The sequence below is a fragment of the Rattus norvegicus genome, chromosome 19 (assembly GCF_021556685.1).
Source record: "Rattus norvegicus strain SHRSP/BbbUtx chromosome 19, alternate assembly SHRSP_T2T, whole genome shotgun sequence".
Taxonomy (NCBI): Eukaryota; Metazoa; Chordata; class Mammalia; order Rodentia; family Muridae; genus Rattus; species Rattus norvegicus.
This window is the reverse complement of record NC_141552.1, coordinates 16,706,549-16,719,559: the sequence shown is the minus strand read 5'-3', so window position 1 is coordinate 16,719,559 and position 13,011 is coordinate 16,706,549. Positions and strand designations below refer to the sequence as shown.

The 13,011-nt window shown below is 42.5% G+C and overlaps 1 protein-coding gene across 1 annotated transcript in view; it reads left to right on the top strand.

Annotated features, from left to right (window-relative positions):
• LOC147998894 (disks large homolog 5-like) overlaps positions 1-13,011 on the top strand; it is a 57,385-nt gene continuing 44,374 nt past the window's right edge. The window contains exon 1 of the mRNA XM_087596031.1: positions 1-520. The gene's annotated coding sequence lies outside the window, so the exon portion shown is untranslated. The remainder of the gene's footprint in view (positions 521-13,011) is intronic.

Genomic DNA, 13,011 nt, shown 5'->3' with positions numbered 1-13,011 from the left:
TGGCATCCCCATCCTCTCTCAGGACTTATAGTGCCAGAGCGGTTTATCGCAGGAGTTTTGATACTGCTGTGGAGTGTCCATAGAGCCCTGCTTTCTGAGCCTCCCATGCCCACCCTTTTCCTGTCCAGGTTCCTGGCTGTCACATTTCTGCACGATGGTAAACAAGTTTGTTTTTCTGATTCTCATAACAAGAAAAGGTTAAGACTAAACTATCTAATCTTCAACCCCATCCAAGATCTGAGGAGGAGAAATGTTGCCTGAATAAAAGGAAATTCAGAGCAAACAGCTTCCAAATCTAAAGAAATGACAGAAATTGTTGGCTACCCTGGGAGTCAGTCAGCAAATATTCCTGTGTCACTGTGGCATCCACCTTCAACTCACTGGGCCAGGAGCTCTGACAACAATCCTTTGATGCAGGTCACTTGAAGGACTATCCTATTTTTTTTTCCAAAAACTGGGACACAGACTTCCCCATGATCAACTTCTGCACAGTCTGGACAGCTTTCTGGCAGCAGTAGAGGTAAGTAGGTAGTATTTCACCCAATGGTTCTTTAGAGCCCATCATCTTTTTCAGAATAGACTGGGGACACTACCAGGAGTTGAGGTCTCTCCCACTGTGAAAAGCCTTTAACTATTAGGACATCTGAAATGGCAGATTTTTCAGATCTCTAAAGGATTTGAGAACCACCTTTGTATGTAATGTCTATCTCAGTGCACAAATGTGGCTTTTTTTCCCAAGGGATTTACTTCCTACTTAACTTTAAAAACATACACAGGAAGTTAAATAAAGCTTATTTCTGTACCTAACTAAAGCAGTACCTAACATGACTGGAAGACTGATTGTTTATAGTTGGAAAGTAATAGCTTGAATTCCTTAATTATCCACGGCAGTGTGCAGTAGTAATTTTATAAAATTAGAATTTTACACCACATTTTGAATAAGTTGCATATACTTATATCTTAAAAATGAATTGAATCATTTATGCAAGTACAATTTTAAATTCTATCATCATTCAAAAATCCATGCCATCCTAAAATATTTGAGACTTGGTATTGCTTTCTAGTATAAATAGAGATACAGTGATCTATGATTTTGTCATTTTAGTCCCTTCTCCTGATTTCCCACAACATTAGACAGAGAATTGAGGAGAGAAAGAGAAAGGAAGAAAGACATCCCTGATTCGAATCTGCTTTACTGTTTCCTCCCTCACCATGGCCAGTAAGAACTTGCAACCAACCCCCTAACTGACAATAATCATCTACAGCCCACAGCAGACAAATAACCACCCACCCACCCTTCCTCCTGAGAATGAGGGGGTCATGTTCCTTTAAGTTGCTTCCCAATGTGTGTGGGGTGACAACATGTTTTGGGGACCTTACAACAATTGGGACATTTTCCAAATCCTGGGAGATCTTGCAGTTTCCTATGCCTCCAGACCCTGAATGTGGAGGGATTAACTGAAGTCCCGGCTACATTAACAATGAAAAATACAAACACACATTCCTACCATATGAGGAAGGTCACCGGATATCTACCCCTTGAAGTTTGCTCAAAACAATTAGTCAATTAGCTTTTTATTTATCTTCAGGTCACTTCTTAGTAAACAGGCAGAAAAGAGACAGATTGTTTGCCAAATTATATCAATTGCTTCTAAGCCAGTCACCAATAGAGTTCCTGCCATCCTTTGAAGTCTCATCAGAGAGGCTCTATTTTGCACAGACTCACAATACTTATGTCTCCCATGTGGAAAAACTAAAAGAACTGTTAAGATCTCCTTAAATAATTCAACAGTTTTCCCAATCCAAAGTCTCCCACCCTCCTCCAAAAAATCAAGAGATTCCTCACAAACATCTCCACTCACTTCGGTACCAGTTTATATATCAGTCACATTTCTGTTACTGCAGAAAAATACTATGACCAAGAACAACTCAAGGAATACAGTTCTTCACATTGTGGTAACCAACCCCAACTACCAAATTATTTCGTTGCTAAGTCATAAATGTAAGGTGGCTACTGTTTTGAATTGTAATGTAAATAGAATGTATAAAGTATGTCTCATATGTGATTGTTCCCTGAAGGGCTTGCAACCCACAGGTTGAAAACTGCACTTGTGTGTGGTGGTGGGAGGGGGGGTTGTGAGTTTTTTGTTTTGTTTGTTTGTTTTCCTTTTTCTCAAAACCCAAATGCTGATAAGAACATAGGCCAATATCAGGCTCTTCAATTTTATTCCATTAGGCACTGTGTCTGCTCTCATGATATTAACATGCTGGTTTTTCTTTTTTACTATTCCCCAAAATGAAGGTGAAATCATTAAAGGTGATGCCTCCCGCAGTGCTTTACTGTCTTATTAGTTAGCAGTGTCTGACTGCCCTGCTCAGTTGTGCTTTCATGTGAGTTCTGAGATTTTTTTTTTCATTCCCATGAAGATCTGTATTGGGATTATAATGGGATGGATTTAAACCTGTAGATGACTCTGGTAGGATTCGATATAATAATATAAATCATACTGATACATGAAAATGAGAGGCCTCTTCATTTTCTGGTTTCTTCAGTTTTTTTTTTTATTTTTCCTAATGATTTCATTTTAACAAGTCTTTAATTCCTTAGATATTACAAGATTTTTATTCTGAATGGGTTTGTTTTCTTGGCTTCTTTCGTCATATTTATTGTTGGTATACAGGAGTTCTATTGATTTTACTGTGATTTTAGTGAATGTGTCCATGAGCCATAGGAGTTTGCTAGTGGTTTCGTAGTCGTCTTTATATATGGATCATATCGCCTGCAAATGAGAATGCTCTGACTGCTTTCTTTCATATTGACATGCCTTTCCATCTCTCTCTTGTCATATTGTTTGGATAAGACTACACATACTAGTTGAATTAGATGAAAAGAATGAACATCTGTGACTTATTCCTGATTTTAGTGGAAATCCATTATGATTTCCTCCAGTTAGGATGCTGTTGGCCTTGCATATCGCCTTCAGAATGTTAAGGTATGTCTTCTCCATATCCCAGATTCTCCAGGACTTTTGCATTAATCACTGTGGGATTTTGCCAAAGAGATTGTCTGCCTCTACTGCAGTGATCATGTGTTTCCTGTTCTTGGTTTTCTGTGGTGAATTGTTTATTCATTTGTATTTGTGGAAACATTCTTGCACCTCTGCAGTCAAGCCAGCTTGATCACGGTACCTGACACTTTTGGTAAATGTCTGAATTTTATTTTCCAGGATATTATTGAGAAATTTTTCACTTAACTGTTCCTTCCAATCTTAGTTTCTTTTCTATGCTGTGAAGAGACACCATGAGCAAGGGAACTTGTAGAAGAAAGAGTTTATTTCAGCTTACAGTTTCAAGGATCAAGAGTCTATGAATATTATGCTGGGGTACACGGCAGCAGGTAGGACACCATGTTTCTAGAGAACTGGCTGAGAGCTTACATCTTATGTGCAAGTCGGAGACAGAGAAAGTGTTAACTATAGATGGTGTTGAATTTGGAAACCTCAAAGCCCAATCCCATACACTCCTCCAACAAATCCGTATCTTATAATTCTTCCCGAATATTTCCACTAACCAGCAACAAACATTCATATATGTGAGTTTATGGGGGCCATTATCATTCAAATCACCATATTCCACTCCCAATTCCCCATAGATTCTTAAACATATCATAATAAAAATACATTAGCTCAGCTTCCAAAACCCCTGTAGTCTTTCGGTCTCTACACAGTTTATCCACAGTGCTTTTCGACCCTCCAGGAAGTCCCTTAATTATTCCCCTATGAAATCAAAAGGCAAATTCCATACATCCAATGTGTAATGCCAAAAATATGTTATCATTGCAAAGGGAAGTTGGGGATGTGGTGAGCCAGTTCAAGGCATTAACCCAACAGGACACACTCCACATTCTCTACTTCTGATGCATGACAAAGGGATTAGATGGGTCCACTGCTCTGGCTTTGCTGACTGCAACATAATTCCTAAAACTATGTTGTATCGCATAGATCTGTGGTGGTTGTGTTTTCATTGTCACTCATTTCTAGGATTTTAATTTTTCCTTATGTGTTTCTCCCTTGGCCCTTTCAGTAGTGTGTTGTTTGTGTTGCTGACCTTCCACGAGAGTGTGTACTGACTGCACTTTCTATTGTGTGATACCAGTTTGATTCCTTTGTGCTTCGATAGAATGCATGACACTACTTCAGCTTTCTTATCTTTCCTGAGGGCTGTTCTGTGTCCTAATCCGTGGTCAATTTTGGAGACAGATCCACAGGCTGATAGAAAATATATGTATAGTTCAGTGTAGTTTGTTAGGTCCATTTGACTGATGATGTCACTGAATTCTGCTCCTCCTCTTTTGTTTATTTGCATGTGATCTGCCAAGTGGTCAGAATAGACTATTAAAAACAATCACAACCACTATTATAGCTAATGGGTAATTTCAGATCTATCTGATAATTATATATTTAAATTTGTGACTGCTGTGTTTAATATGTATATATTTAGATTGTAGTATCTTTTGGTAATTGCAAAGTATGAAATGAATGTCCTTATATCTTCTGGACAGGATTGGTTTGAAATCTATTCTGTCAGCTGGATAGAGAAACTGCATAGAATTGCTATAGGGACCTGTGTCTTAGGTCTGTTTCCCTAGTATATCCTCTACATCTCTCATGATGGTGATCCTGTTTCTGGCTAAATAATGTCTGTTCACTGGGGAATTGAGTTTAGTGACATGCAAATATTATTTAAACCTATGTATTTAATTTTGTTAATTTTTGTGGGTTTTATTGGCTTCTTTTGATTGACTGTTCTAGTTTTGTTTAATTATTTCCTGTTTGCTCTGGTATTTTATCCTTTTCTTCAAACTAAAGTATTCCTTTTAGGATCCTCTATAGAGCTCCTTACTGGTTATACATATTTTGTAAATTTGTTCATCATATGCCTTAATCAGCACAGTAGCTGGGCAGCTGCCTGCCCTCCATGGTATCAGATCTACTTTCCAAACAATAACGCTCAACTCTTACTGACTGTGTAGCATCTTGGCTGCTCTTTGTTGCACTTGGACACCCCTCAGGAACAGGCTCTCCTCTCCCTTAACCATGGCTGCTGTCCTCTTCCTCTCTCCTCTCCATCACACATGTTCTTCCTTTATTCTCTGGCAGCTTCTTCCTCCTTCTTCCCTCCTCATGATCCTCTCTAGCAAAGCCCTCAAAGCTCACCTCCCCCATCTCTCTGCTGTGCAGCTGTTGGCTGTTGGCTTCTTTATAATCACAGTTAACTGGGAGCAGGGTCAGTTTTTGGAGGTTAACCAGTCTTGAGTTCTACATATTAGCATTAAAATACAAGCAGAATTAGGCCAATCCACTACAAGTATTTCTTTTGTTTTGTTTTGGTGTAAGTTTTCTTTTACCTTTTCACTTTTTATTTTATTTTTGGCTATTTTTTTATTAATTGGTTATTTTATTTATTTACATTTCAACTGTTGTCCTGCTTTCCACACTCCCCTCATCATATCTTACATCCCATTTCTGCTCAGCTTTGCCTATATGACAGTGTTCCCCCACCTACACATATCCATTCCCACCTCACAACTCCAGCATCTGCTTTTGGTGGGCAACAGGCCTCAGCGTAGACAATGGCCTCCCGCCACATGGGTGCCACTTAAATCAGTCCCCTTCTACACAGTTACCTAGAACCATAGACCCTGTATATACTTTGGCTGGCAGTTTATTCCCTAGGAGCTGGGGGATTGGTGACAGAGGGTCTGGTTAGATATTAAAGACCAATAGTTGCTGCTTTCTCTTCTTTTTCTGGTTATGGGTGAAATGGTGATTGTGTGCTTCATTTTATGAAATTATTGAGAGATGATTTATTTCTTGGTTTTTCTTGGGTATAGTTTAGCTCATTGTCTTGGAGTTTCCCTACTACAATCCTCTGTTGTGCTTTCTTAGAGAAAAATATTGTTTAAATTTGGTTTTGTCATGAAATATTTTGGTTTCTCCATTTATGGTGATTGAGAATTATGCTGGGTATAGGATCCTTGGTCCGCATTACATCTGCCCAAGATTTTCTGGCTTTTGGAGTCTCTGTTGAGAAGTCTGGTGTAATTCAGATAGGTCTGAACTTATTTGTTACTGGTTATTTATACCTTACCCCTTCTAATGATCTTTCTTTGATCTGTGCATTCAGTGTTTTAATTATTATGTTAATGGAGGAATTGTTTCTGGTATGATTAAATTGACGTTCTGTAGGCTTGTTGTACCCTCATGGCCTTTTCTTCCTTTACCTTATGGATGTTTTCTGCTATGATTTACTGAATATGCTTACTGGACCTGTGAACTGGAAATCTAAATTCTCTTCTATTCTATTATCCTTAGGTTTGGACTTTTAATTCTGTCCTGAAATTCATGGATGTTTTGTATTCAATAAACCATACATGGTTATCTGAGATGGGTATTTTGTGATTTGTGAGGTGATCTCCTTGACCCCAACTCTTACATTTAGCACCACGTTTTATAATGAACAAGGTCAAGAATGGTGACCTCTTGCCATAAACTATATGAAAAAGGCAGGTGAATTAATGTGTGTCAAGTATCAGTAGATTCCTGGGTGGTTTTTGCTCCAGGTTGGCCATATGCAACAGTTTCAAAAGTCCAAGTTTGATGTTCCTTGGGATTCCCAAGATGATGCACTCAGACCTGACAGACAACACCCAGAATCCTCGTCAAAGAAATTGATTTATAAAATCGAGGGAACGTTACTAAATCATGTTACAAAATATTTGATCACACTGTGATCTCCAAGAATGTATTATTTACTGAAAAACTAGTGTGTGGTATAGCAGGGCCATGGCACAGACATTTAAAGCAAGAGTTGTTTATTCATGTAAACATGGACTTAATTACGGTATGGCTCACCTACCACACACATTTATGGCAAAGGTAAAAAGTGCACTTAGGTCCAGCAGATCAAGACACAACGTGAAAGGAAATCTAGATAACTAAACCAATGGAAAGTTTTTGAGTTAAAGGATTTTTAAGAAAGTGTTCAGAGGGAACAGGACTGCTCTTCTTCTGGGAGGTCAGTGAATCAGGAAAGACAGTTGGGAGCTTTACTTGACTTCAGCATCTGACTCCTGAAACTTCATTGGTAAAATTAATGTCTGGAATTTTGGATTGTAAAACAACAGGTTGGCCCTGCAGCTTTTGGGAAGGCCCATGGACAAAGAGGTCACATCTGATGGGAACAATCTTAAAAGCCATCTGATTCTGGTAAGTCACCTGAGAAGTCCTCAAGGAGAGAGGAATGAATGGGTAGCACCATAAGAGAAGGCTTTAGGATCTCGGATAGTGCTACTCTAGATGCCTTGGAAATAGAAGCAGAAAATGTAAAGCTAAATGACTTCACAGGAATTAGCTCATTTCTCATTATGATTTTTTCATATTGGTATTTTATATTTATTCTTTTTTTAAAATTTAAATCAAGAGCCTTAGGTTGTAAGGTGAGGCGGTCTTAGAATCAGAAAATGCTTAGAACACTTGTATGGCGCCCCACAACTAAAACTATCTGGCTAGAAATTCTACTTTTAATCTCGTCATCATCGACAGCTTCCATTTAACCAGCAGGGTCCATGCCAGGCAGACACTGAGCAGGTTGTATGTTCTGTTAATCTCCACAACAACCCAATTCAGCAGAAACACCCCCATTTTACAGGTGAAGAAACCACAGCTCAAAGGAAATGAGTATCAGAGTCCCCTCAGTCTCACTGTCTGTCACTCAGACCCACATCCTTCTCTGTAAAGGGAAGCCATGGTCCTGATGTGGGCTGTGCAAGCTGACTCTGCTGAGATGATCAATGCTATTCTTGACCCTGGGAGAATTTAAGACAAGGTGACCCACAGACTCCTGGGGTAGATTCTGCCTCTGGGTTCTAGGGTGGGACACAGTATCCCTTGTCGTGGGTCTCTACTCAGCTGAGGAGTCTGCTCCCATGTGTCAGCTTCTATGGCAGTGGTTCTCAACAGTCCTACTGCTGCAACCCTTTAATACAGCTCTTCATACTGTGATGATCCCCTCCATAAAATTATTTCATTGCTACTTCATAAATAATATTGCTACTCTTATGAGTCATAATGTACAAGGTATCTGATATGCAATCTCTGTGAAGCAGTTGCCACCCACAGGTGGAGAAATATTGCTCTATAAACTTTTTTTTTTTTTAATGAAAGGCTTTCACCTCAGAAGTACCTGGAGCAGTTGTAAGAGCCCTGAAATACTGACAAGTTTTGGCAGGCCCAAGACTGCTTGCCTTAATGACAACAGAGATTCCTGGCTAAAGGCACAATCTGAAATCACTGTCCCCAGGTCATTTCTTGCCTAAGTTTTCCCTCATTACAATGTCTGTCTGCTTGGACATGTCTGTCCAGGAAGCCAGTCCATGTAGTCTCTGATACAGACAGAATGCTAAAGGCAAGAATGCTTTCCCTCTGTTGGCCCACAGTCATTTCTATAGAAGTAAGTTCAAATCCCCTGTGGATAAATGTGTGTCTCTCACATGGTGTGTGAGACTTGAAATGTCAACCGTTTGAGTTGACAAAAAACAAATTTCACTTCAGATTTACAGCTGACTAAAAATTATTTTTGGGAGAATGCAGAGGGTGGCCAGGTCTGCAGAGTCAGATCCCCTCCCTGCCTGGGATGATCCCACCCTCAGTAGACTTCAGCTTCACCTATAAGGTGTAATCAGAAAAATCTGACCGTAAGATTCTGAAGTCCACAATATGCAAACCCCTAAAGTTGATAAACGGCCTATATGGGGGTTTTCTCCAGTTTAAACTATTCTGGCTTCTTTTCTCTCTTGTGCTGCAATCTGTTCTCTCAGGTCTGTTGATCCTGGAAGGACCTGGGTTCAAGTCAAGGCCTCGTGGGTGGGGAGGAAGATGTTCTGTTGTGTGAATGAGTATGGATTAAGAATGTAGCCCCACCAACAGATTGGGAAAAGATCTTTACCAATTCTACAACAGATAGAGGGCTTATATCCAAAATATACAAAGAACTCAAGAAGTTAGACCGCAGGGAGTCAAATAACCCTATTAAAAAATGGAGTTCAGAGGTAAACAAAGAATTCACAGCTGAGGAATGCCGAATGGCTGAGAAACACCGAAAGAAATGTTCAACATCTTTAGTCATAAGGGAAATGCAAATTAAAACAACCCTGATATTTCACCTCACACCAGTGAGAATGGCTAAGATCAAGAACTCAGGTGACAGCAAATGCTGGCCAGGATGTGGAGAAAGAGGAACACTCCTCCAATGTTGGTGGGAGGCAGACTGGTACAACCATTCTGGAAATTAGTTGGAGGTTTCTCAGAAAATTGGATATTGAACTACCTGAGGACTGAGCTATACCTCTCTTGGGCATATACCCAAAAGATGCCCCAACATATAAAAAAGACACGTGCTCCACTATGTTCATAGCAGCCTTACTTATAATAGCCAGAAGCTGGAAAGAACCCAACAGAGGAATGGATACAGAAAATGTGGTACATCTACACAATGGAATATTACTCGGCTATCAAAAACAATGATTTTATGAAATTCATAGGCAAATGGATGGAACTGGAAAATATCATCCAGAGTGAGGTAACCCAATCACAGAAAAACACACATGGTATGCATTCATTGATAAGTGGCTATTAGCCCAAATGCTTGAAATACCCTAGATGCACAGAACACATGAAACTCAAGAAGGATGACCAAAATGCAGATGCTTCACTCCTTCTTTAAAAGAGGAACAAGAATACCCTTGGCAGGGAATAGAGAGGCAAAGATTAAAACAGAGGCAGAAGGAACACCCATTCAGAGCCTGCCCCACAGGTGCCCCATACATATACAGCCACCCAATTAGATAAGATGGATGAAGCAAAGAAGTGCAGGCTGACAGGAGCCGGATGTAGATTGCTCCTGAGAGACACAGCCAGAATACAGCAAATACAGAGGCGAATGCCAGCAGCAAACCACTGAACTGAGAATAGGACCCCCATTGAAGGAATCTTAGAAAGGACTGAAAGAGCTCAAGGGGGTTAAGACCGCATATGAAAAACAATTCCAACCAACCAGAGCTTCCAGGGACTAAGCCACTACCCAAAGACTGACCCTGGGCTCCAACTGCATATGTAGCAATGAATAGCCTAGTCAGAGCACCAGTGGAAGGGGAAGCCCTTGGTCCTGCCAAGACTGAACCCCCAGTGAACGTGATTGTTAGGGGGAGGGTGGTAATGGAGGGAGGATGGGGAGGGGAACAGCCATATAGAAGAGGAGGGGTTAGGAGGATGTTGGCCCGGAAACCGGGAAAGAGCATACAATCAAAATGTAAATAAGAAATACTCAAGTTAATAAAGAAAAAAAAAAAAAAGAATGTAGCCCCACTCTGACTGGCCAACTAAGCTCCAGAAAATCTTCCCCAATCACAAAACTGGGCCATGTGGGAGCCTAAACTGTTTAAAGGGGAGAGCTGAGTGCTTTCTCCTGGAAGAAATACTTGGGGGTTGACTGTCACTTGTGAACCTTCTGTGTTAAGTCATTTCTCAGAAGGGAAGCTTTCCTCTAACTCTTCCATGGGACCCACCCAGCACTGGGGCCTGAGGATCCTATGGTGTTGCAGCTCTGAGCTGGGAGGGGTAGCTCTCACCCTGGCATGGAGAAGCCTGTTTTCACAGCTGATCTAGATCTGAGGAACAGGGGCTTTTAAAGAAGCATGTGAGAGTATCTCCTGCAGGAGAGCCCAGTCTGCAGGGAAAGTCACACAGGACAGCGAAAAGTGACTTCGCAACAAACACAGGGAATGGGAACCAGGGAGGGCACTGGATGGATGGTCGGAGAGTTTGAGAAAGCCTGCATCTCCCTAAAAGACTTCCCACAACCATAAGTCCCACCACTGTCCCCTTCTCACAGGGGAGGCTCAGCAAAGCCTGCCACCTGCTGGGATCCCTGCAAATTAAAACCACAGTGGAGAACTGAGGAAAGCACTTTGGTGGAGGGGGAGACACAAGTCTCCAGGGCCAGGCCAGCCTTCTGTCCCTTTGGTTCTCCTCACTTCACAGAGGTGCCTATTGAAAGGTGAGGCAAGCCGGGATCTCAACAGTCTTTGGCCAAAGAAGTGAGAGCCCACAGGGCAGAGCAAGGCAAAGCAGAGCCAGGCAGAGCAAAGTGAAGCCCTGCCAGTCAGCAAATAGGCCTTGGGCATGTGGGACTGGTGGCAGCAGTGCTTGCCCTTGCTCTCCTGGTGGTGCAGAACACCTGCCTGGATGTGGGGAAACTCACAGTGGCTTGTCCTCCAGCTGCAACTGCCAGTGCTTGGGGAGGGGGAAGTTGAAGATGCTCCCATGATCCTCCGATTTCCGGCCCACTTTGTCCATGGTTGTCCATGTTCAAGGCTGTGGTCAGCCCCGCCAGAAGCCCCGAGGACAGGGAGAGCAAGCACAACTGGCCAGCAACCACCATGGGCATCTGCGGTGGGACCCAGGCCAAGTAGCCACAGAGGCGCACCAGGCAGCCAGGCACCAGCCCCAAGCCTGTGCATACTGAGGCCAATGACACTCCACTAGTCCCTCCCACCATGCACATCCCACCCCTGGCAGGCAAGATCTCTCTGTCCAGGGCTTCCCCCAGACCTCCAACTACCAACAGCTCAATGAGCCCTTACTTAATTCTTGTTAACCATAATGGCTTGTCATAAAAGGTCATTGGGAAAGTCAATGATGAGATGAAAGCCTTAAAAGAAAACTAGAGAGACTTACTGAAATGAAGAAGAAAGCTCTCTTCCCAGTAGGAGCCTGGCAGTCCCAAGCTCAGGGCACCTCATGTCCAGTCTTGAACCCAGCATGCATTGTTGTGGAGAACCTGCCTGCTTAAGGACCTGGCTTCCCACTCATTCTCCTGAGATGATGACTTTAATTCTTTTAATTTTTACTGGTTATTTTCTTAATTTCCATTTCATGTGTTATCCCCTTTTCCAGTTTCCTTTCTCCACGAAGCAGAGTCCAGCTCACAAGCCTGAGCAGCTGCAGCCATAGTGCACCATGGGGGATCCTGGGGCAGACTGTTTCATCACCAAGATCCTGTGGACCCACAGGGGCTGCATGACCTTAAAGGAACTGCAGAGTAGGAGCAGGCTCCAGAGGCAGAGCTCTATGAGCTGCTGGGCAAGACTGCTTATTCCTATTGGAGACTGGAGATCAGGCAGGGATCACGCTGTAGGTGGCGGCTACTACTGAAGCCTGTGGCTTCAATCTCAAGTGCATCCAGGGACCATGCTACAGATTGCCCAAGCCTCTGCAAGCTCAAACTTCTGGGACAGAGTCATTATGCAAAATCCCAGAGAAACCTCTGCAAATATCCACACCAAGTTTTTAGGAACAGAGCTTCCAGGTCCTGAAGAATCATGAGCTTTCTGGGCTTAACCAAGAGGAGCCGGCCTTCTTCCTGGTACAGGGGGATGCTTTTCTCCTGCAAAAGTTACTACAAAGGAGACAGCCACAAACAGATCTGCTTGAAGCCACAGCCATGCAAGAGAGTCCAAGTCTGTGAGCACTTCACCCAGGCCAACTGCCGTTACCTCAACTGTCTCAGGTCTCATGACCTGATGGACAGGAAGGTGCTGACCTCCGTGACTAAGCACGGGCTGAGTTCTGATGGGGTCCAGAACATCCAGGACATCTGCAACAACAAACACATTAGGAGGAGACCCACTGGCATGAGAGCTCCTCATGAACATCATAGCAGCAGGGCACACAGAGACAGAAGCAATAGCAGAGACTGATTCCTTCCAAACAGCCTAGGATTTCTCTCCCATGTCTCATTTTGGCATCTGGTTCACCTTGTCCAGATGTCACCAGCTGTAAGGATTCCCTGGAGGACGTGTCTACAGCTGTCACTCAGGAGGTCAAGAACCTGGGGACCCAGGACTCTGCACAGCTTTCCTTGGTCTCATCTAAGGCTGCTGGTGTCTGAGGA